Source organism: Trachypithecus francoisi, unplaced genomic scaffold, assembly GCF_009764315.1.
Source record: "Trachypithecus francoisi isolate TF-2019V2 unplaced genomic scaffold, Tfra_2.0 Lachesis_group20, whole genome shotgun sequence".
Classification (NCBI taxonomy): Eukaryota; Metazoa; Chordata; class Mammalia; order Primates; family Cercopithecidae; genus Trachypithecus; species Trachypithecus francoisi.
The window spans coordinates 10541311-10565558 of record NW_022681466.1 but is presented as its reverse complement, the minus strand read 5'-3'; the positions used below and the strand labels follow the sequence as shown (position 1 = coordinate 10565558).

Genomic DNA, 24248 nt, shown 5'->3' with positions numbered 1-24248 from the left:
TCCCCAGCTTCTGCAGGACCTCCCAGCAGCAGACCCACGTGACCAGCAGGCCGCAGGCCCGGGCCCCCATGGAGAAGCTTTTCTGGGCCCTGGGCAGGCACCAGCTCTGCTCCAGAGCCAGGTGGGGCTGGACTCGCAGATGGCAGCTGGTCACACACAGACCAGCCCCTCAGCTGCTCCCAGTTAGGCAGAGGCTTGTCTGGCTGCTCTGCACACACCTGGGAACCGACTGGCTTTGCCCGGAACCAGGATGGCATGTAGGGTTCTTCCAGGCCCGTGACGTTGAACCAGACAATTCAGAGAGGGAAAGAACAGGGCTGAGACTTAACCCGGGTCCTGAGTTCAAGTCCAAGCAACACCCATTTAGGACAGAGTCAGGTACCCTCTCATAGACTCGGTCTAATGCAGTGGTGAAGCGGGGGCCTGCCTGCCCCTGGGGAAGCTCTCCCCCCACCGTCATTTGGTCCAGGGCACTGCTCTCAGGGTGGGCTGGGTCAGTCTCTCATGGGCGTCTGTAGGAGGTGGAGCGGCATCTCTGGCCTCCCTGCATTCGATGCTAGGGGCACCCCGCATTGTGACGACCTACATCAGGGGTCTTCAACCCCTCCATGGCTTGGTGGGAAGCGGGGCACACAGCAGGAGGTGAGCAGCAGGCAGAGGAGGGAAGCTTCGTCTGTGTTCACAGCCGCTCCTCATCGCTGCCGTGACCACCTGAGCTCTGCCTCCTGTCAGATCAGCAGCAGCTTTAGATTCTCAAGGGAGCACAGTTCACGTGTGAACTGCACATGCGAGGGGTCCAGGTTGCACGCTCCTTATTCGAATCTAATGCCTGATGATCTGAAGTGGAACAGTTTCATCCCAAAACCATCCCTCCCTAACCACCCCCCTGTCCCCCGCCAGTCTATGGAAAAGTGATCTTATGCGAAACCAGTCCCTGGTACCAAAAAGGTTGGGGACGCTGACCTACACTGTCCCTAGCCACTGTCCCCCAAATGTCCCCTGCAGGGCACCGTCGCCCGGCTGAGATCCCTGTGTGGGCCGCGTGGATCCGCGTGTCGGTGGGTCCGGGGCACTCGCTTTGCCAAATGTGGCACTTTGCCTTGCCTGTGGCGGTGGCGGAGAAAACACAACCACAGAGCGACGAATGCCCCGTTTCCTCCCTCCTGTCACCACATGCAGGGCCAGTGCTCAGCAGGCCTCTGCGCCCTGAGGAGGAAGGGCAGGGTGGTGGGGGGGCTCCCTCTCAGTGCCAGCTGGGCCAGCCCGTGGGCTGGTTCCAGAGAAGACGGAGAGCAGGTGCTGCCCAAACTCAGTTGCACATTAGAATCACCTCAGGAACCTTGGAAGTCCCTGTGGCCAGACTTCACCCCAGGCCAGTGGCCTCAGACCCTCTCCAGGGAGGGCACCCAGGCGCCAGTATTTTTTAAAGCTTCCAAGGTGGTTTCAGGGTGCAGCCACGTTTCAGAACCACCACGCACACAAGGAACTTAGTTGAAATACACTCAGCCAACCCCGTACCACTGAATCAGAACCTCTGCAAGACCCCAGGAGACGCAGGTGCACACTCAGACAGGACATGGACGGGCTCCTGTGCTGGGGGTCCTGGCCAAGCTCAGTGACAGGACAGAATCTGTGCCCAAACTCGGGCTCTGGGCTTCCTGAGCTGTTTTTCTGGGCAGTTTCTCGGTTTCCCCTGATCTCCTAGGAAAGGCAGCAGCTAAGCACCCCGCACACCCTGTCCCTCCCTCACCGTGCTGCGGTTCAATGCCGGTCCCTGCTGAGAGCTTCCAGGCATCACCGCAGATGCTCCTCCCTGGGCTCAGGTGGGAACCAGCGTGTGGGAGCACAGGTGCGCTCCTCTCCTTTGGACTCAGAACCTGGCGGCAGCTCGAGGTGGGCAGGCAGCGGCCCGCCTGCCCGTTTTGTGGGCCAGGGGACATCTGTGATGGGAGGGTGTTTGCCTCGGGCCCTCAGCTCCGACACATCTGCACTTCAGGCTGGTCTTTGGCATCTGGACTCTGCCTTCCTGTGCCCGAGTGGAGGGGCACCTCGTCCTCAGTTTAGGAGTAGGAAACAGAAACCCAGAGAGACTCAGTGGCCTTCGGGAGGCACTGGGCAGCCAGGGACATAGGCCGGACTGGAACTGTGGTCCCAGGACTGGGAGGAAGTTGCTTCTCCCTCCTCCTGTGGCTCAACCCTGGACTTGGCTTCAGGTCGGCGACATGAGCCCTGCCCCTTCCACCTCCTAACTCCTCTCACCCAGGCCCCAGCAGTGGGGCGCAGGGCATGTCTGAGCTTCTGGAAACATCTAGACTTGGACTTGCCCCACGCCAGGAAAGAGCTTCTGAGTGAGGCCTGCAGGAGGCAGCTGGGAGGCTTGGGGAGGGACCTTGGGAGGCTGGGGGCCATGTGACACCTCTGCGATAGGCATCTCGTGCCTACTCTGCCCACCCCACCCTCCGTAGCCTTTCTGCAAAATCTTGGCACATTTTTAAACAAGGCAGCCATGGGGTGGGGGTAGAACGGAGCAATTCTTCAGGTCTCACTGGTCCTACCCTGAGAGCAGGCCCATTGGCCACCCACCGACCGCCAAGACGGCTTGGAGGGCCTGGCCTGGCTCAGAGGCAGGGGGAGGCAGGCCACCCTCTCTGGCTAGCTCAGCGCATCCCTCCACCCACACATGACATCCTCTGCAGGGAGATCTCTGGGCCCCTGGACACCAGTGCCGGGCCTGTGGCTTAGAGGTATCCTCCTCTGGAGGGTGTCACGGGCAGAGCTGGGCATGGGGACCTGCTACCATCCAGGCACAGACCAAGCAGGTCAGCCCCCCTTCGTGGCCACCCTTCAGTGGAAGGATGGGGGTGTCTGTCCAGGCCTGTGGTTAAATAGGAACAGGGGTGGCTGTGAAGATCACCCTCCACTGGGGTGTCCTGGCCTGAGCCCAGGCACTGCAGGTCGGGGGTCCTCACAGACTGAAAATGGAGGGGGTCTTCATCAGTCAGTGCTTCCTGCAGGAGGGTCTCTGAGGGCACCACCCACCTTCCAACCCTAAAACATGCCCAGCCTCCGATGCAGAGTAGCTTCCAGGTACGGGGCCTGTGCTGGAAGATGACGGTCCACTACCCCCGTTCCTGTCCCTAGGGGGCTCCTGCACGTGGCGTGGGTGCCAGGTAAAGGGGGTCACCTGTGGCCAGAGCAGAGGTGTCCCTGGTGGGGAGAACCCCGGTTCTGGTGCCAAGGCCTGGCCTCATCAAGGAACCGCTCTACGCAGTAGAGTGGGCCTGGGAGGAGACCCCCACGCTGTGGGTGGGATGGCTTCCGAGCTGTGGGGGCAGCAGGGAGTGGAGGAAGAGAGGGTCAGGGGCGGAGCTGGCTGGGAGAAGGAGAAGTGCCTGAGATGGATTTATAGACCCACCCCCCCTCCCGCTAACAAGGACAGCACCATCCACGGAACTGCCCCCGGAATCCAGGTCCCCCAGGAACAGGCTTGGGGAACTCTCCAGGGGGCCTGTGAGGACAGAGGCAGGGTGGGCAGAGAACGGGGTGGACTCGGGCGAGCTGGCACAGCCAAGATCCAGTCGGTGCCAGTTGCCACACTCAGATGCGAGGCTGCCCAAAACACAGGCACAGGGACCCACCTTCTTGTGGGGCCCAAGGTACGGTGGGTAGGTGGTCCTGCCCTTCTTACTGTTAGCCCAGCCCATGCAGCCTGCTGTGAGTCCCCCTTACAGATGGGAGGCAGACGTGCAGGGACCAGCATGCTTCACACAGCAGCCCACCGTGCACCAGGATGTCCCCGTCCTGGGCCTCCCTCTTTGTCTTCTAGTCCTGGGACCTGGACTCAGTGGGATGCCAGGAAGGGCCCTGTGCAGGGGTGGGGGCCCGTGGTCTTCAGCGTTATGGGGGCAGTACTCCCAGGGGCCTGGTTCTCCCCCAGTCCTTGAACGTGGGTCTTGGTAGAAAAGTATCTTGGGAACCAGAGGATGTTGGGGGCTGTTTCCCCGCCCCTGTGCCTAGAAGCCCAGACCCATCTTTCAGCAGCTTCATAAGAGCCCCAGACTGGGTCAAGAAGCAGCAGCCCTCGGCCTGTTCAGAGGAGCCCAGGTGCACCCCCAAAAACCCCCAGCTGGCCAACCAGTCTACGTAGAAGACAGACTCTCCACCAGCCAGCCCCTCCCCACCTCCACACACCCACGAGTGGCCTTCCACCACTGTGCCCAGCTGGTGGAGTTTAGTTGCAGCCCCAGTAGGAGCAGATCTGCCGGCCTGGTCAGTCCTGCTGGGGTCAGCAGGCTGGGGAGGGGTCGTCAAGGAGAAGGGGCAGCTTAGGATGGAAATTCCATTAGTGCTCAGCCATGGGCAACAGGGCCTGTTCAAAGAATACATTCAATTAAAAATTGATTTTTCAGCTTAATCTCAATCATAATGAACCACGTTCAGACCCCTCCTGCCTCTCCTCCGACTGGGCTGCTCCCACCCCTGGAGGCTCCACAGCCACCTCCCCATCCCCGGAGACAGGTGATACAGTCAGGGGCCAGAGGCCAGGGGCCAGGAGGGAATAATTACAAATGAGGCTCACAGGGAGTTTTGTGAAATGAAAGTGTCACGGTGGTAAATCGTCTTTTTATTTACTGCAAGGTTGTGTTTTCGGTGCGGCTCCAGTTAAAAGCTGTGATATTTAATTTCCCTCCATCCGGACGGTATTTCAAAGCATCGTAAAAGGATAGCAGCACCAACCTTTCCTCTGTCTTTCCACAAACTCAGAGGCAGCGGGCAAGGATCCCATCCTGGCCCCTGCCCCGTCTCCTCCTCTTTCTCATGGTTTCTTTGCTTTCCTGGCTGGGTGTGTCCCTTTCTTCCTGTGAGGTCAGGTAGGGGAGGCCAGGCTGGCTCTCCAGAGCTCGCTGGGGTGCCCAGGCAGCAGGGTTCTTACAGATGACGCTCACTTTCGGCATCACTGTCTGTTTCACTTGTGATTTGGGGGCACTGTGCCGTCCGCTCACCTGTGTTAACACCTTTAGTCCTCATACAGCCTGGCCGGGGGCTCTCTTAGGCCTGCTTTACAGATGAGGAAAGGGGACCCCGGGGAGGTGAAGGACTTACCAAGGGACCCCCAACTTCTCAGGACTCAGGCTCCAGCTTGCCCGAACCAGGCGCATTGCCAAGGGGCTGTGGACCTCAGGATGCCCAGCCCCACCCCAACCACCTGACCCTCACCTGCTGATGTGCTGTGTAACCTCAGGCCCCATGCTCACCCTCTCTGAGCTGCTGTAAAAAGAGAAATCGAATGCTGGCTTCTTGTCATAGAACTGTGATTTCAGAATCAGATGCTCAGGAGAGACCGTCCCGGAGCCCTAGGCAGGGCCTCTGCCTTCTGCCTGTGTGAACTCTGGAGCCTTCCCTGCTCTCCCGGTAACTCCCAGCACCAAGGGGGGCTCCCAGCTGGCCCCCAACAGTGTCCTGCTCGTCAGCATTCCTGCCCTGACTCCTGCTCCTGAGTCCAATCACACTCATCCTAGGTTCAGCCCTTCTCACTTATTGCAGACAGACCGGTCTTTTGACCCCTCCCAATTCTGTCCCCAGCCACAATGCTCATCACTCCAGGGGCTCTCAGGCCTCTGTTCTCCTGTGTCGACAGCTGCGTGAGCCATGGTGTGTGCCCCTGTTTACCAGGCAGCTGCCACCCCTTCCCCTGCACTCTCCAAGTGTAGAGCTTTGTCACCAGGGAGTGCTCAGGAAATCCCAGGGCCGTCCCTGGAAGCTACCCGGGCTGCTTCTGTCACCCAGCAAGGGTCTTCAGCATTGGTAGGAGAGGACACTCTGTGAGTACAGCCAGGTGTCCTTTCGCGGGACCACCCCCAGCCCTCAGCATGGCATCTGGCTCCGTTTCCCAAATATCTCTACTTCTGATAGGTCTTTGGCAAAAAAAAGAACTCCGGGTGGAGAAGTGTGAGGGATGGCATGCCCAGCACAGTTAAACCTGTCTCACTACTGCAGAACTTCTCCTGGCCTTTTCTAGGGACAGCATGGTGGCATTTTCCCCAAGAAGTCTGGCCATGGAGCACTTTTCTAGAACATTCTAGGAGACTAAAGCTCTGTGGCACACGCCTGGGTTGGTCTATCGTACTGTGTCTCCGAGCTGTGGGACTATAGCTCGTCCTCTCTCTTTGAGCCTCAGTTTCCCCATCTGCAAAACCAGGGGTTGTCACTACCTGGGCCCTCGTGAGCTTTACAGCTAATGTGGGTGCAGGTGCCAGCCTGCAGCAGGTGCTTGGCATGCACTGTCTGTGTCTGGCCCACATATGGCACCTGGAAACAGGTGTGTGATTGGTGCCCAGGAGGCAGTGGTACCTCGGCTCAGAGGCTGGGTGTGGCATTATGCAGGGTTCACTCTCCAGGGCCAGGGCTGGAGATACAGAAATGGGGCTCAGAGTGGAGAGATGGAAATGGTGGCTCTGGGCTCAGAGATGAGCTGGGCTGTTATACAGGAGCTGTGTGACTTGCTTATAGCCACTAAGCTCTTGCAGCCTCAGTTTCCTCATCTGTACAATGGAGATCACAGCACATGCCCCTCAGGCATGGTGAAGACTCTGCCAACGGCCGGGCAGGAAGAGTCTGTTCAGTGATATGCAAGGCTGTCATTGCTGGGTGGGAGAGCTACCCATGGAGATGCCAGAACCCTCTTGGGGAAGCCACAGGGCAGGGTGGCCTGGCAAGGCTGCAGGACCAGGAGAGCTGGGCCTGGGAGCAAGACAGAGCTGGGCACCAGGCCTGGCCCTGCCCCTTACCCGCAGGGGAAGCCTGAGACTTATTTGGCTTCTCTTGGGGTCAGTTTCCCTGTCAGTAACATGGAACACCCACGTCGTCTGGCTGGGATGAAGTCAGCAAGGTGTCCTCCCTGGGCATACACAGTGGTTCTGCCCCTCTGGCATGGTCAGTGCGGAGTCGCTCGTCCTACCCGGGCACAGCCACTCCTGGCTGACCCCTAGTGGCAGAAGGACCCATTTCTGCCTTTGGGGGATGATCTCCTTCGCGGTTGTTGGTGGGCAGATCCTGGTAGGAAAGAATTGTCCCATTGGTCCCCCACCGCACCACAGCCACGTGCCCACCCGCAGGAGAGTCTGGTAGGCAGTGCATCCTCCTTCCTGGCTCTAGAGCTGTGACCCTGGCTGCCCAGTTCCAGCCAGCCTCACGGGGAAGGAGCCCACATCCCAGTCGGCAGGAGAAGATGAATGCTTTTAATTCAAAGAGCTCTTCACGAGCCAGTGAGAAGGTGTAAATGGTCCTTCCAGGCCCTGGAGCCCAGAGCTGGCGCCCAGTCACAGTAGGGAGTGCAGCCAGTAGGGCCAAGGTGCGGCTGGGCAGATCATCTGGATGACAGGTGGACCTGGGGACATAGTCACCTGGCGTGCAGGCATCCATAGCAAGCTCTTCCTCCACTAGGGTGGGCACGGCCCCACCTGACACCTGTGTACCTGTGGTCTCCCTGTGTGGGGGGGACCTTGTATTTGTGGGGAGGGTGCCTTATGTGTGTGAACTGGAATGTGTGTGGACATGGGTGTGAACCCAGGTGTGAGCATGCCAGGGCAGGACCATGAACGTGTCTGCCGTGTGCATTTGTGTGTGGGTGAGGGGGTGTGAACGCATCTGTGTGCGTATGTGTGTGGGTGAGGGGGTGTGAATGCATGTGCTGTGTGCGTGCATGTGTAGGTGGGGGAGTGAATGCATATGCTGTGTGTGCATGCGTGTGTGGGTGAAGGGGCACGAACACGTGCTGTGTGCGTGTGTGTGGGTGAGAGGGGGTGTGAACACATGCGCTGTGTGCGTGCGTGGGTGAGGGGGGTGTGAATGCATGTGCTGTGTGCGTGTGGGGGTGAGGGTGTGAACGCATGTGCTGTGTGCATGCGTGTGTGGTGATGGGGGTGTGAACACATGTGCTGTATGCGTGTGTGAGTGGGGGGTGTGAATGGATGTGCTATGTGTGTGAGGGTGAAGGAGGCATGAACGCATGTGCTTTGTACATGTGTGTGGGTGAGGGGGTGTGACACATGTGCAGTGTATGTGTGTATGGGTGAGGGGGGTGTGAATGCATGTGCTGTGTGCATGCATGTGCAGATGAGGGGGTGTGAATGCATGTGCTGTGTGCATGCATGGGTGGGTGAGGAGGGGTGTGAATGCATGTGCTATGTGTGTGCATGTGTGGGTGAGGGAATGTGAACGCTTGTGTATGTGGGTGGATGAGGGGGGTGTGAACCTGTGCTGTGTGTGGGTGGGTGAGGGGGTGAATACATGTGCTCTGTGTGTACGTGTGTGGGTGAGGGGGTGTGAACGCATGTGCTGTGTGTGTGCATGGGTGGATGGGGGTGTGAATGCATGTGCTGTGTGCATGTGTGTGAGGGTGAGGGGGGTGTGAACATGTTCTGTGTGTATGTGTGTGGGTGAGGGGAGTGCATCACCGCACAAGTGTGATGTTATGGTTGTGTGTGCTCAGGAGTGAGCATGCACAGTGTATATGTGTGTGGATGCAGTGTGGGGTGTACATATTACCTGGACATGAGTGTGATGTGTGTATGTGCATGAGCTTGGGAGTGTTCACAGTGTGAGAGTGTGCACTGTGTATGTGTAGGGCGTGTGCATGCGGGTGTTCACACCTGTGTGTGACATGGCACACACGAGTGTGCTCGGGGTGAGTCTGCAGGGTGTGCGAGTGTGTCCTGTGTGCTTGCACATGGGGAATACAGGTATGTGGAGGCATGCATGGTCTGAGTGTGCATATTGCACACAGGTCTCAGTGAGCGTGCAGGCATGCACACGTTCCTCCTGTGGGTGGGAGTGTGCCTTGCAGGCTCGGTTACATCCACCCCTCTGGGTGCCTGGGAGAGACTCCGGGCTGCAGATCAGACCTGCCCATGAGTGTGCCCTGTGTGAGTGAGCATGTGGTGTGCCTGGCATGTGACAGAGACTGCGTGGGGGGGGGGGGCGGGGGCTGCCTGGGATGTGCCTCCGCCTGTGCAAGCACACATGTGCACATGGCTTCTGGAGAAGAAAATGTTTAAAAATGGAGTTGTCAGCCCCGAGTTGACAGGCGCAATCAGCAAAGTGCAGCGTCGGCAGGAACGGGCCGCGGCTCCCTCAATTACCCGGGAGGAAATGGCCCGCTTTGTGCTGAGGAGGCAGAGTGTGGCTGGAATAAAGCAAGTGGAGCAGACCCAAAAACTTCATTAATTAAAGAAACTCATTAATGAGGGACATTTAATCAGCTGAAGATTAGATCCACACTCGCCTCTTCCATGAGCCAGGCGCCTAACGGGAAAAGAAGCCATCCGCCTCCTCCTCCCGCACCCTCCCCGCATGCCCGGGCCAGGCCAGGCGCCAGCAGCTTGGCTGGGAGGAAAGGAGGCGCTCAGGCCCCGGGGGGCAGGGGCTGCTGCCAGGGAGCAGGCAGAGGAGGGCAAGCCCAAGTCCAGGCAGGTGGACTGGGGAGTGGGAAATGTGTGTAGGTGTGCAGGTGCACTGCTGCGTACACAATCACTGCATGCGTGTGTGGAGGGGTCGGGTAAGGCGTGTCCGGGTCAGTGATTCTCAACAGGGGGTGATTTTGCCCTGCCCCCTGCCTGAGGATATTTGATAATTTCACGATGGCCTGGGGGTTGGGGGTGCTCTTGTCATCCGGGGTGCTTGTGTGAGAATGCACTGGGAATGTGTGTGTGTGCACATGTGTACAGGGACTGCGTGTCTCGCGACTATGCATGAACAGGGCTGCGTGTGTGTGTATGTGCACGCGGGCGTGAAGAGAGACCATGTGAGCACATATCCACAAGGCCTGCGTGTGTGCACAGAGGCTGCGTGTGTGTGTGAGTCCATGCGTGTGAGCACGTGTGTGTGTCTGTCAGGATGCATCCAGGGGCTGCCCCGCTGGGGTTCAGAACCCAAACATGAGGTGCCTCTGGTGAAGGGAAGGCCTCGAGCAGGAGGAGGGCCTGGACCTCTGGGAGACCTGGAGGATGCCAGGGTTGTGGAGGTCAGAGGCGTGTGGCTGAGTGTGCAGAATCCCAGGACCGTACAAGGCTGTCCCCACGCCCCTGGGGTGGAGCCTCCTTCTCAAAGCGAATGTGAATCGTCCGCTCTGGCTTCAGGCTGTGAGAGGGGTGGCTCCTGCTGGGCGGCAGCTCTCCTGGGAAGTGGCTGTCACAGGCCAGGAGGAGCTTGCTACTGATTGATGGAGGCAGAGCAGACTCAGATGAGAGCTGGCCTGGCACCGCCGCCTGCCCCGGGGCAAGCATTTGAGGACTCAGACATCAGATCGGGGACCCTGGCTGAGAGCTCGGTTCTGGGTGAGGATCGGCAGGTTCTCGGTGCTTCCCAACACCTTCCCCGTCTTCTGGCAGTGTTAGGCCAGGCTGAGCCAACCAACAGAGCTTGGGCAAGAGAGCCAGGGACCCCAGTGCCTGGAAAGTTGAGTGGCCAGCAGCACAGGATGGACCCATTCAGTGCAGGTTGTCCCGCTCTGACCGAGAGGTCTGGCAGCCTGGGGCCGGTGGGGGGTGCCGCTTCACAGCATGGGGTTCCCTCCCCTCCTGGACCAGGCATGTCCTCCTTCCTCCCCATACTCCTGCCATGGCCTGCACAAGCGTGCTTATCCTAAGCAGTTCCTGAGTGCGTCTCCCAGTCCAGGCTCCACCACCTTACGTAGGGGTGCAATTGGCTGATCCCATGACACTCCCTCTGGCCAGGAGAGGTCACAGGGAAGGGGTGGGCATTGCCCAGGTGTGGGCTGGGCAATGGATGAAGGCAGTGTGGGGTGCACGCGTCCTGCAGGGACTGTCAGGGCTGAGCCGGGGAGAGAGTGACGGACACAACAGATTCTCCAGGGCGAAGGTGCTGTCACGTCTCTGAGGTCGGCATGTGTGGAGAAGGAAAACAGAAGAAACAGGCAGCCCACGGGATGCCAGGGACCTCGGGATGCCAGGGACCTCAGTCTTCACCCGTCCAGATTGACTGGAGGGAGACCCAGACCTCTGCCTAGCTAGGAACAGAACAGAGCCAGAAGAAATAGGTTCAGCAGCGGGGGGACTCGGGTTTGATGCCAAGAACTATGACCCCACCCAGCATGAGTGGCCAAGGAGCCGTGGAATCCACAAGCTCTCGGCTCTCAGCAGCTCATGGTGCAGCCCTGGCTGGCGTCTTAGGGAGGGACTCTGTGACCTCGTGTGTCCCCCAGCCTGAAGCATGTATCTGTGAGTCCTTGGCTGCTGCCTTAGCCACAGCGGAGGGGGCAGGGAGCCTTGGGATGCCAGGCTGCTTGTGGATTTTAGGGACATGGGTGAGGACAGTTTCTGGTCCTTTCGGGAAAGGTTGGCAAGGAATGGTCCCACAGAGATCCTATATGGGTGTGGGATGGGACATGCCACAGGGAATCCCTCCCCCGATGCCCCCACTGCACCTGGAAGGAAGGTCGGGCCAGTCATGGGCAGCCCAGGCCTTTGCTCAGACGCCCCTGTTGGAAGCCCTGCTTTTGCTCTTGGGAAGGGGGCCTCCTGTGAGGGGCTCAGGCCTCCCAGGGAGCGTCCCTGTGTCCAGCCCAGAGCAACCCCCTCCAAAGGTGGGGTATGGCTCAGGGCAGGTGCGTCCTGCTGGAGGAGAGGCTAATGGCTGGGGCAGCACGGTTTTCCTTGTGAGAGGACAGCATTTAAGGTGGCCTGGCTCCTTCCCCAGGGACCCCACCGCCACCCACCTCATCTCTCCAGGAGCCCACCGCCTCCCCTTGCCTGTCCCATTTTACAAGTGAAACACAGCTCCAGGATGGCCTGCGGCACTGACTCAGTCTCCCTGGCTGTGGCCGGGCGGTGGGCTGGACAGGTGCTCAGGGGTACAGACAGATGGAGCAGAAAGCACCTGCTGCCCCCCTGGGCCTGGGTTCTAGACCAGGTGGTGCCCGTCACCTTGTGACCACGTGTCTTCATCTGGGTGTGCTCAGTGTCCTCAATCTCACCATCTATGGGATCAGATGAGGTTGTGCTCACTGTGATTCTCAGAGGACAGCACTCAGAGTCCCCCTCCCTCGCCAAGTCTCTGCCCCCTCCTCAATCTCTGCTGTGACTGAGGGTGTCCAGGTGGTCCTTCCCATGGACTCAGAAGCCAGCCCCTCCGTGGTCTTTCTCCAGACCCCTCTTCAAGGCCCACCAGCTGTTTCAGCACCACTGGTAGGAATGCCAGCGTCCACCGGTGGCTGCTGTCCCTGACGCCCCGAGCAGTGTCCTTTTGGGCCCAGGCATGGGGGGAACTGCCTCCTCCCCCAGGGGAAACTGTGCCCCTGCATGGTGGCTCCAACACAGGGTGCCAACCGGCTTCAGGACCCCCTCCCCAGGACACCTGTTGTTTGTGATTCTGAGGCTGCAGGTCAGGGTGCAGCCCAGGAATCTGCATTTCTAACAGATGACAGGGTCCTCAGGCCAGACCTTGCGGAGCAGAGTCTCAAAGCTCACCATGCGACACAGACCTCACTGTGTCCCAGCTGCAAGGCTGCAGAGCTGTGTGCACCTGCTGTGCGCAGCCACACGTGACCAGCCAGGCCTGAGCACCCAGGGGCTCTGTCCCCACAGTCTCCCAGAGACACTGCCCTGACCACTAACTCCCGAGTGCCCCCATTAAAGAAGGGATCATTAGGGGACTGATCCCAAGTGATGAATAAATCCAGTTTTCAAACCAGATTCCACTGGGTGGGTGTTCGGCTGTGGGACGCATTATGTAATCTTCGTTGCCAGGAAATTTACCTTCCTAATTACATTTTGCAAATGTTCATTTGAAGCCGCCTTCTTGGAGCTCACAGTAACTAGGAGGTGGCTGCTGGAAGCCCCAGGGCACCGTGGGAGGGACAGGGGAACGTCCCAGACCTGAGGCTGCTGGGTGCAGAGCACACGGGTGGGATCCTGCCTTCCTGCCGTCTCCACCCCCACCTGCCCACCTCATGTCCTGGGCACTGTGCTTAATATCCTGTTCCATTTGCTAAATGAAGACCATGGGCCATTAATAATGCTAATATTTCTTAATGAATATGCAGAAAACAGAAATGAGGGTGCCTCTGTGGCTGGCGGAGCGAGCGGCCCTGGGACTCTGGAGGGGAGAGGCCCAGGGGCTGCTCCTATATTCTCAGCCAGCACTTCTCCTCTGGTGGGTCACTTGGCAGCTGAGCTGTTGCGTTGTCCTCACAAGGCCCTGGGAGGGAGCTTTGGCCTGGATAATGTTCTTGCCATCCCACTGAGTAGGATCCTGGTGTCTGCTGATCCACCCTCAGGTGTAGGCTAAATGCTGTGTGTACCACGGATGCTGCGTGTACTCACCTGCTTATAAATTCACAGCAGCATCTCAGCAGGACTTGAGCAAGGATAGAGGAGGAACCGAGTACAGTGGAGATCACAGCTGGGTAGGGGTAGCCTGGAAGGCTTCCCAGAGGAGGTGTTTGGACACCTCAAGGATGTAGATGAGGATTAGAGGAGGGAAGACCTGAGTCACAGCAGAGAAGCTCCGCACAAAGCCTGTCCGTGACACATGAGGTGGTGGTGTTCAGCATGGTATCCCGGAGATGGCTAGTAGGTGCTCAGCAAAGAGACCTCAGCTGAGTCAGTGGGAGGGTACAGGTGAGACGGGAGCTGCATGACAGCTGCAGTGAAGCTCTGCTAGGAGTTGGTAGTGACCGTGGATGGACAAGGCTGGGCCCAGGCCTCCTCAGGGACCCGCTCCTCTGGTTTCTCCTGCAGCCTCTTCTGGCGTCTCCCACTGGCCCCTGCCTTGGTAACTTACAGGGATCTCAGAACCTTTGCTCCCCACCCTGCTCCTGTGGGCAGGGGCAGGAGGCCACCATGAGCGCCCCTCCTCCCTGGAGGCAGAGGGTCTCCTTGGATGGGAAGGGGGCCTTTGGTCACCCCTCCGCTGGGGTTTGAGGCCCGCCCAGCCTTGGCAGCTCCCCCCACCTGTGTGGCTCAGGCCACTTTGCGTGTGTGTGAAATGGAGAGCAGCCTGGTTATCGGGGCCACGATGAGGGCGAGGGGATCATTCTCAGGACCTGGAGCCTCCCACGGGCCCACACACCCCATCCAGGGTGAGAAGAGGTCCCCACTCCCAGGGGAAGGGCTTTGCTTTTCCCAAGTGCCTCCCTTACCTCTCAGAGGAAGGGGGTGACCTCTTCCCAGTCCTTGCGGCTTTTCTCATGTCCCCTGCACCCACTCCCTGTCCTCCTCCAGCGTTACTGCTCTCGAGGGTCTCCTCCACCCCGGGGGGGGCCAGTGAGCAGCAGCTGGAAGCCAGGCCGCTCAAGGGAGAGCCAGGCAGATGCCTGCTGCTCGAGGGCAGAGCAGGGAGAGAGAGAACCGCGGCAGCCTGCACCCAGGCCCTCTGTCCTCACCCCCAACTCTGCCCCCAGCAGCGCTGGCACCCCTGCCGATCTCACCCATCAGACCAGCAATGTACACTGTTTCCTGTTGGCCCGGAGGGGAGCCGTCTACTGCTGTGTGCTGATCCCCCGTGGCGCCTGCACCTGCACGAGTACACACACGTGCACTCTCAGAGCTACAGCGTCAGATCGCGGCAGAACCCAAGGGACGTGCATGGAATAGGGCTGTAGGCCGCTGCTCTTCCGGGCTGTGACTGGCCCACATCGCTCAGCTCCTTTGCTTACCCCAAGTGCAATGCTCATCTGCTGCACGCCCTCTGCCTCCCACCCCACCCTGGTGTGCCCCCTGCAGAGACCCCTGCTGGGCTCTGTCACGGAGTCTGACCTCAGCCCCAGCCGGCCAGCAGCCTCAAGTCCCCACACTCTGGGAGCTGGGACCTGTTGGTGTTTACGTCCATCTGGCTGGCCATCGAGGTGAACCCCCCTCCCAGCACCCCGCTCTGTGCCTGCCGACGGAGCCCCATCAGCCAGACACCTGGCTTCTTGCTGATTTTCCCCAGGCAAGAGGCAGAGTAGGTGGAGGTGAAGCTGGTGGGAGAAGAGGATTTATGGAGCCACATTATTTATGATCTGTATGGGGTGAGCTTGGAGAGAATTACTGCCTAATCGTGTGAAAATCTGTCCTCTCGCCTGGGGCTTTTCAGCTGAGATCTGTGCTGACCTGAGCAGGGGGGAACTGAGTCTGGGCTGGGGCTGGGGCTGGGGCTGGGCTCTGGCCAGGTGACTGGGCAGGATGTGGGGCCATCTCTCAACCATCAGAGCAGGGAGGCCCCTGGCATCACTGGGCCGGTGGTTTCTACCAGGCCTTGTGCCTTGAACCCTCAGTACATGACCCCTTCTTCCAATCATGGTCTTAAATGCATAAGACAAAACGGATTATGAAGGAAACCAGGTGTATTGAGATACAGTTTCCAAAAGAGAAAATACCCGTGCATGGAAACATAATCCATGGCCTCCTAACGTGAGAGACCAGGCCCAGGTATGGAGTTGGAGTGAGCGTGAAGGGCGGCAGATAGCAGAGTAGCGGGGCTCAACAGGAAGGCCTGAGGCTCCCGCGGGTGACGATGGGTCCCGGGCCGGGTGGGCTCATGCCCTGGGGTTTGCAGCCACATCTGTGGGTGGAGGTGCTACCAACATTCAGCTGGAAGATGGTGAAGATAGACGTGGGGCTTGTTTTCCTGTCCAGAAGCACAGACACCCTAGCGCTATTCCCAGCGTGCACAGAGCACAGCACATGGAGGGCACGTGAAACACACACAGAGCACATGGAGATTGCACAGAGCACACATAGGCACGCAGAGCACACAAGGGCACAGAGCACATAGCACACACAGCACACACAGTGCACAGAACACACAGCGAGCATACAGCACACGCAACAGATGGCTCACACACAGGGCACACAGCACACACGGGGCACACACAGCACACACAGTGCACAGAACACACACACAGCGAGCATACAGCACACGCAACAGATGGCTCACACATGGGGCACACAGCACACACGGGCACACGCAGCACACGGGCACACGCAGCACACACGGGCACACGCAGCACACACGGGCACAGCACACACGGGGCACACACGGGGCACACAGAGCACACAGGGCACAAAAGCACACACGGCGCACACAGCACACACGGGACACAAGCACACACGGGGCACATACAGCACACACGGCACACGCAGCACACACGGGCACAGCACACACGGGCACAGCACACACGGGCACACGCAGCACACATGGGGCACACAGAGCACACGGGGCACACAGAGCACACAGGGCACACAGCACACACGGGGCACACACGGGCACACGCAGCACACACGGGCACAGCACACACGGGGCACACAGAGCACACAGGGCACAAAAGCACACACGGCGCACACAGCACACACGGGACACAAGCACACACGGGGCACATACAGCACACACGGGGCACACACAGTGCACAGAACACACAGTGAGCATACAGCACACGCAACAGATGGCTCACACATGGGGCACACAGCACACACGGGGCACACGCAGCACACGGGCACACACGGGCACACGCAGCACACACGGGGCACAGCACACACGGGGCACACAGAGCACACGGGGCACAAAAGCACACACGGTGCACACAGCACACACGGGACACAAGCACACACGGGGCACACACAGCACACACGGGGCACACACAGCACACACAGTGCACAGAACACACAGTGAGCATACAGCACACGCAACAGATGGCTCACACATGGGGCACACAGCACACACGGGGCACACGCAGCACACATGGGGCACACAGAGCACTCTGCCTCAGGTGCGGGGTAATTCTCGTGCACCATGCCCTAGCACCACAGCGGCTCTGGGTCTTCACTGATGAGGAATTTGGGCTTGGGCTTTAAGGCTTGGGCCAGGTCCCACCTCCAGGCAGGGAGGCCAGAGCTAGAGCATGGCAGGCTCCACCCCGCACCAAGCCTGGGCTGAGGGACAGGGCACTCCGCTTGTTCCAGGAGCTGTGCCGGGAGACTGCTCGGTATCAGGGGCTCTGTGAAACCCAGGCTTGTGCCCCAGGGCTTAGAGAGCAGGCTGCGCACTGAGGCCTGGAGGTTGCAGGGAGGTCTGCCCCATGGCCCACCCAGCGCCTCCCTGCTGTACCGCCTGCCCTCATGCCCCTGTGGGAGAGTCCTGAGGCCCTAGGGGAAAATGAGAAGCTGTGGACCTAAGCAAAAGGAGAGAAAGGGTGGGGAGATCCACGCTTCCGGCAGAGGGCGGTGGCAGGGACCACAGCGGCCCAGCCTATGCCCACCCTCCACTGCCAACAGCAGGCGGCAGAGCATGCGACTTGGTGGCAGGTTGTTGGCTTGCTAAGTGACTGTGGGCCTCGGAGCCCTGCTCACCTGTGGTGTGGCTCTGCCTGGATGATCCCTGGAGCCCCTCTAGGTCTGAGGGGCGGGGACAGGCTCTTGATTTGCCCTGGGCCTTCCGCGAAGTCCTCCTGGAGAAGGCGGGAGGCCAAGTGGGGGACCCCTGAACATGGAATCATGCATCTCCAGTTTAGTCAGTGCTGGGGAGGGCTTCCACCAGGAGTCTGCTCCCTGAGGGTAGGACTCTACCCGCTGCTGTGCCCAGACATCTAGAACCTGGCGCTGAGCAGTCGCATGGTGTATATTTTGGGGGCAGGTTCATGCACGCCATTACTCACTTTCCCGCTGGTGCAGACATGAGGAACAGCAACGCTCCCTGCCCACACCAGCAGCGTGACGGGGGCAAGTCAGCCTCTCTGGTGCCCATTTTCTCCATGACAAAGTGGACAGAATGTTCTCTGAGATGCCTTCCAGTTCGAACCTCCTGTGATCAGGGGTCACATGTCTCTTATGAGTAGGGCCAGCTCCACCCTCCTTGGAGATATCCAGATAACTCGTGCTGTTCCAGCCCAGTGCAGCTTTAAGCATGGCGGGACATCTTTCCCAGAACCAGACCCGACCCCAGCATACGACGTGACAGCAGGAATAGGAACCAGCCTCTGATGCGGGGGCTCAGGGGCGCCGGTTGGGGACACCTGGGCCTTCCCTTGGCATTGTCACTTTTTCCAGCTTAATCTTCATCCATTTTAGATAATCTTTTATTTTCCCTAAAACTTCCTTGACCTATAATGTGCACATTTAAAAAAGAAAAGAAAATAGGAGCATCACCTCTAAGAACATAGAAGCAAATGCATTGTCTAGAAATGCCTGTTCTCCTGTTCCTCCGCTCTTCCCACCTCCTCTCCTCCCTCCCTGCTCCAGACACCTGCTTCTCCCTTGGTCTCCTCTCATCGTTCCTGTTCACGTGTTATCTCTGGGTTGTCCTCTGGCTCGTGGAAACGACCCCGTCTGCTCCTGAACTGGCCACCTAGGCAGGCACAGCTGGGGAGCCTCCCTTTCTGCACTCGGGTATCAAGAAGTGAAGCTACTCCCAACCCCCGAGGAGGGAAGGGTGCACCCGGACCGGTGTGATGATGACACCGGGTGACAATTTGGAAGGCTGGCCCGGATCCAGATCTGACCAGAGCCGTTTGCTTGTGACTCTTGACCTGTAAGTCGGGAGTGAATGTGATGTTGGAGTCGTGCTGAGGAGCAGCCAGGACGGACAACGCTGGCAGCAGTTGGCCACTCAGGAAACCGGAGGGTTCACTGAAGCCAAACAATACTAGAGAGACAGATCTGTGTGTCCTTGGAGGGCCAGCCTATGAAGAGGCGGCTGTGGGATGCCTGCAAAGCCCGGCGCCGGGTGGAAGTTTCCAGAGGGCAGATTTCAGCTCAGTGAGTGGCAGAGCTGTTCTGAGATGGACGGAAGGAGCCTCCTTGTCAGCAAAGCACCTGTCAGGAGGCTTGTTTGAGCAGAGGCCGGGGGTGCCGGTCAGGGAGGGAAAGAGGAGACTTTGTCTGGTCGTCTGGGCTGGGTGTCTCCTGCAGGAACTGCCTGTTCTAAGATTCTGGAACTAAAGGAGTGTTCAGGTTGTTCAACTGCAGCTAGAGACGAGGATGTAGACTCCTGGCATGCAGAGGGATGGGGCCTCGTGTGCACGCCCTTGGGTGTACAGAAGGGGAGGAGGGCAGGACCACCCGTGCTTCTAGGCAGGGTAGGTCAGAGTAATGAGGTCACCTGATCCAGTCATCATCAGGGACCCCAGGGACTGGAACTCACAGCCCCTGCCTGCCGGAGGTCAGCCCCCAGGTCACCAGCCTCCCCATCCGACACCAGATTCCTCCACGATCTTGGAAGGGCTGTGGGCCAGGCAGGGGTGCTCACATCGGGTACCTGCCTGTGGATCACCACCTGCCGCATGAGGGCACCACACGCTCTGGGTGAGATGGCTCTGGCCCCCAGAGTGGAGACTCCAGAAGTGGACATCCGTCTGTCCTGTTCTGGTCCCCATCACAGGGATATGTGCGGCTGACAGCCTGAAGCTCCCCGCTCCCACCAGACTTTCACACGTCTGTGTTCCAACCACATTCAAACTGGGAATGTGGCAGATGCATCCGGGAAGTCTGAGGTGTCCCAGACCATGGGGAGGGGGCGAGGGGCTTTCCCGCTCACAGTCCACATAGCCGCTGGCCTCGCTGTCCCGTCTGTGAGGCTCAGCTTGTGACATCCACCTCTTCAGGTCAGCAGGAGAATGAAATGTGTGGGGGCGGTGGTAGCTGTGAAGGTGAGGGCGGCACAGATCTGCAGGTGGGTGGACTCACCTCTTGGGCAGGCAAGTGACATGCACAGGTGGCACAGGCTGTGACACACCTCACAGCTCGGTGGATGGGGCTTGGCGTTCCCCCTCCCTCCCTTCCCCATTTCTGCCTGGAACTGGCTTTGCCCAGAGGTGATGGAGAAGTGGCCCTGTGCCCAGACTCGCCACCAGCCTCACTCCCACTGCAGCCTGCCCTGCCGGCGCAGGGCCACGCGGCACCCTTCCCGCAGGCGGGAGGCATCTGAAGGCAATTAGCTTCATTGTCCTGGAGGGCCGAGAGGAGAGGGAGCCAGGAAGGGCTGTGCCGAGGGAAGGCGGCCAGGCCGTGTGGGAGGGGTTCTGCCCATGGCCAGACCATCGGCCAGCCCGTCTCCTTACTGCCTGCTCCCTGAGCAACCTGCCGGCCCGTTGTCCCACACGCAGGCTGGGGGACCTTACCCGGAGGGACTGGAGAGCACATTGGCCAAGGGACAGGCTGGGTAGAGAACACACTGGGCCAGTGATGTGGGCAGAGACCTCTGGGAGTCCTCAGCTCTAGGTCTGGAAGATGGAGGGTCCTTCTGCCCGGCCCTGCCTCCAGGCAGATGAGTCATTGTCCCCATCCCGCAAAGTAAGTTGCTGAAACCCAATGTGGTGGTGGGACCAGTGCACAGGGTCCTGGGACTGAGGGCACGTACACCCGGAGCACAGCCCAGGCAAGGCCGTGTGGCTTGGACAGTCAGCCACAGCCCCAGCCTGCCCAGGGCCGCACCTGCCCGTCCCGGGCTAGGAAAGCCCTCGCCCCATACCGTCATGTCATCAGGATCCAACAGGCAGCAGGTGGCTCACTCATTCCCAGATAATTGGAGACGAGTTTATTTTCAAGGAGGTGTCTAGAGGGCAGGGTTGGAGGGACCAGCAGGGACAGCACAGGCCCCCAGATCTGGCGACAGCAGAGCCATCACCATCCCAGGCCCAGAGAAGCGTGTGGAGGAAACAGTGACTAGAGCCAGGGAGTGGGGAGAACTGTGGACTGGGCTCCCCCCGAGACAAGGTCAGTCCACCACGGTCCAGGAAAGAGCCAGCCCAAGACAGCCTCCCAGTGGGGAACCAAGGGACCCAATACACCAGGCCCACGCTCCTCTCCCACCCCCCACCGTCACCAGGAAGCCACAGGGCAAGGAGTCCAGGCAAGGCTGCCAGCCTTATGGAACAGAAGCCGGGTAAGGGGTGGAGAGCAGGCCTGGCAGGCCAGCCACTCCCAGAGCCCTGGCCCCGCCTACAAGGCCAGCCCCGGCCACCATCCCCGCAACACCTTCCCTCCGCCCCCACACCGGAGCCGGTCCCACCCCTTTCTGCCATGGTCCCTGGTTCACTTTTGCCAGACACGTGGCCATTAGCCTTTCTGGAGCTCACCACCTTCTAGCCCTTGCTGCTGCAGGCTGGGAATGGTCAGGTCCCTGTGGTACCAGAAATCCTCTAGTGCACAGGGCCCCGTCTTGTTCACCTTTAAATACAGGCCCAGAGGAGGGGCTCCATAACTGTTGCTTGAATTGCATTTAATTTTAAAATGTTGAGTGCAGTCTCTGCAGACAGCCTCATTCAGTATCATTTATCTGCCACAACATCGGGCCTCCAGGGCCACAGCCTTGCTGTGTGATTGAAGAGAGTTGGGCAGTGGTGTGCTGGTAAATGTCTAACAACCCTCTCTCCTGTGACAAATCCCAATCCAGCCCTTATGTGTGATGTGCAGCCTTTGCCGATTCCTGTAGTGTAAATGCTCCCACCAGGGCCAGTTTCAGGCTACCAGTGTGGTCACTAGACCCTGGAGTTGTAAAGAGCATGGCCAGTGGTACTCACATGCTGGGATGAACCAGCCACCACCTCCACACCAACTCCTCTCGCGCCTGCCCGCCCGCTGTGTTGAGGGCATGTGCAGTAGAGTGCGTGGGAGGGCGCAGTCTATGCGAGAACCTCAGCTCTGTGACCCTGGGCAGGCGCCTTGGCCCCTCTGTAAAAATGGCGTTTGTGGTACCGACCACATGGAGGAATGGTGAGTAAAGATGAGATGATGGCCGCAAGGCAGTGGACACAGAGCAGGCCTGCAGCACAGCCGGGTTTCCTGCCTATCCCCACCTGCATCAGTAGCCCCTGAAGGGGTGGACTGGCCAAACTTCACTGCCTGCTGCCTGCCTGCCAGGTGCTATAGGAATGGCTGCCCAGGCCTCATCTGCAGAGCAAGGCCGACACCTGAGTCTGCCTTACGGGCTTGTGGGAATTCGATGAGGTGGCATGTGGGGTCCAGTAGAGCTTGGTCAGCGAGCACACCCACGCAGACATCTTTCTTCATTTGCGCGTCGATCCATCCGTTAGGGACATTGGTAGCGTGTCCCCTCTGTGCATCACACACTGCTCTGGATGCCAGAGATTCAGCAGCAGGAGAGACAAAGTCCTTCTCTCCTGGCTGGTTCTGGGGGCAGAGGCAGGCAGTGGATCGTGGACTCCTGGAGGCACTCAGAGTGGGAAGGGCAGAACTGGGCCGGGGGCAGGGCGCGTGGGGAGTGCCAGCTGGGCAGGGAGGCTCTAGTTTTCGTTTTTCTTATTTTTAGTTGTTGTGGGTGCATAGTAGGTGTATATATTTATGGGATACATGGGATGTTTTCATACAGGTATGCAGTGTGTGATAATCACATCAGGGAAGATGGGGTGTCCACCTCCTCAAACATTTATCCTTTTTGTTACACACAATCCAATTATACTCTTTCAGTGATTTTTAAATGTACAATTAAGTTATTATTGACGATAGTCACTCTGTTAGACTATCAGATAGTAGGTCTTATTCATTCTTTCTGCTTTTCTATTCCCATTAACCATCCCCGCCTTCCCCCCGTCCATCCCCACTCGCCTTCCCAGCCTCTGGTCACCACCCTTCTGCTTTCTGTGTCCATGAGTTCAGTTGTTTTGATTTTTAGATCCCACAAATAAGTGAGAACATGCGATGTTTGTCTTTCTGTGCCTGGCTTATTTCACTTAACATAATGATCTCTGGTTCCATCCATGTTGTTGCAAATGACAGGCCCTCATTTTTTTATGGCTGAATAGTGCTCCATGGTGTATCTGTTCCACATTTCCTTTATCCATTCATCTGCTGATGGACACTTAGGTTACTTCCAAATCTTAGCGATTGTAAACAGTGCTGCAGTAAACAGCAGTGCAGGTATCTCTTCCATGTACTGATTTCCTTTCTTTTGGGTATACACGCAGAGGTGGATTGCTGGATCCTACGGTAGCTGTTTTTAGGTTTTTGAGAAACCTCCAAACTGTTCTCCATAGTGGTTGTTCTCATTTATATTCCCGCCAACAGTGTACGAGGGTTCCCTTTTCTCCACATCCTCGCCAGCATTTGTTATTGCCTGTCTTTTGGATTTAAGCCATTTTGACTAGGGTGAGATGATATCTCAGTATACTTTTGATTTGCATTTCTCTGATGATCAATGATAGTGAGCACCTTTTTATATACCTGTGTACCAGATTCCTTAGGTGGCAACTAGACGTTCAAGGAACAGCGGGGACATTTGTGTCTGGAGTAGACAAGCAAGAGGAGAGAAGCAGGAGTAGGGGTCATGCTGGTCCCTGGTCGGGGGAGCCATCTCAGGACTTTGGGTTCTACTCTGCAGAGGACAAACTGTAGGAGCCAGGGAGGAAGTAGGAGGACCAGGAGATGATGGTGGCCCCACCAAGGTGGGAGCAGTGGGCGGTTCAAGGCGGCTGGAGGCAGAGCCAGTGGGGTTTGCTACTGGACTGTTTGTGGGGTGTGGACCAAAAGAGCCAAGTCAAGGGTGACCCCCAGATTAGGACTATGTGCTGGACTGGGGCAGGTGTTTCCTGAGATGGGAAAGACCTCAGAGATGGGTTTGAGGGGGGTAGTGGGGAGAGGTCAGAGGTCCCTTTGAGGGCACGTAAAACCACCAAAGTATATCAGATGTCCAAGTGGAGACTGCAAGGGGCAGCTGGGATTCTGGGGAGAAGTCCAGGATGAAGATAAAACTTTGGGATTGTCAACATACAGGTAATTTTTTTAAACTTTTGAGATTAAATCAAAACCTTCAGAAAGTCAGCGTAGACAGGGAAGAAAGAGGTCCAAGTTCTGAGCTTTGGGGCCCATCACTATCCAGATGTTGGAGAGATGCACAGGAACCAGCAATGCAGATGAAGCTTCCGGTAAAATCGAACCAACCGAGAGTGGGGCAGTGCAGCCAAGAGAAGTGTCTCCACACAGAGGAGCCACCAACTATGGCCAGTGCTGCTCAGGGCCCAGACCAGACAAGGACTGGACACATGAGTCACATTGCAGTGGTCACATTGCATTTTCAGTATGGTGGATGTCAAAACCTTGGGAAAGGTGGTTTCAGGGAATGGTGCCTCGGAACGCTGGCTTGGAGTGGGATCAAGAGAGAACGGGAATGAGGGAATGGGGGCCACAGGTATAGACAATTCATTTGGGAAGTTTTGCTCTAAGGGAGGTGGTGAATTTGGTTTGTAGGATGAAAGCCATGGTGTCAAGGAGGGTTTTCTTTCCCTATCACGGGAGAGACTG

The 24248-nt window shown here is 58.3% G+C and overlaps 1 protein-coding gene across 13 annotated transcripts in view; it reads left to right on the top strand.

The window, feature by feature from the left end:
- The window catches only part of RBFOX3 (RNA binding fox-1 homolog 3), a 521374-nt gene that overhangs the window by 465141 nt on the left and 31985 nt on the right, over positions 1-24248 (top strand). The gene's annotated exons all lie outside the window — the stretch shown is intronic.